Genomic DNA, 1,128 nt, shown 5'->3' on the forward strand with positions numbered 1-1,128 from the left:
GTTCTGCACCTCGTTTCTGAAAGTCTTGAACAATTCAAGCGTTTCAGACTTATGTCTCATCAAGTAGACATAACCGTACCTACTGAAATCATCAGTAAACGTAACGAAATACAGATAACCATAGTCTATACCATGAATCTGCCGAAACCCTTTCGCGACGAGTCGTGCCTTATAGGTATGCACGATGCCATCCATGTCGGTTTTCTTCTTGAAAACCCACTTATATCCAATGGTCTTAATACCATCGAATGAGTCGACCAAAGTCCATACTTTGTTGTCGTACATGGACTGCATCTCAGACTCCATGGCCTGGTGCCATTTCTCGGAATCGGAACTCGCCACAGCCTCTGAATACGACGTAGGCTCGTCATGTTCTAACAACATGAGTTCGTCGTTTCCAGTCACAAGAAATCCGTATCTTGTAGGCTCTTGGCGGATTCTACCAGATCTCCGAGGTTCACTAGGAGGTGCTGTCTCAACAACTCGTGATACAGGTTGGACTGTTTCGACCTGTTCGTTCGGTTCTTCGACTATTTGTGGTTCTCGAACTTCTTCGAGATCTATTCTACTCCCACTAACTCTCTTGGAGACGAACTCTCTCTCCAAGAAAGATCCATTCCGAGCAACAAACACTTTGTTCTCAGATGGGTTGTAGAACCAGTAAAATAGTCGACGAACCGAGTGAACAGGGTGAATCGGTTCAACCTGTGTCACAAGTTGTTGAGACAACACCTCCTAGTGAACTCGGAGATCTGGTAGAATTCGCCAAGAACCTACAAGATATGGTTTTCTTGTGACTGAAAACGACGAACTCATGTTGTTAGAACATGACGAGCCTACGTCGTATTCAGAGGCTGTGGCGAGGTTCGATTCCGAGAAATAGCACCAGGCCATGGAGTCTGAGATGCAATCCATGTACGACAACAAAATGTGGACTTTGGTCGATTCATTCGATGGTATTAAAACCATTGGATGCAAGTGGATTTTCAAGAAGAAAACCGACATGGATGGCATCGTGCATACCTATAAGGCACGACTCGTAGCGAAATGGTTTCGGCAGATTCATGGTATAGACTATGATGAAACCTTTTCACCAGTTGTGATGCTTAAATCCATACGGATTCTGCT

Source organism: Tarenaya hassleriana, unplaced genomic scaffold, assembly GCF_000463585.1.
Source record: "Tarenaya hassleriana unplaced genomic scaffold, ASM46358v1 Cleome18, whole genome shotgun sequence".
NCBI classification, from domain to species: Eukaryota; Viridiplantae; Streptophyta; class Magnoliopsida; order Brassicales; family Cleomaceae; genus Tarenaya; species Tarenaya hassleriana.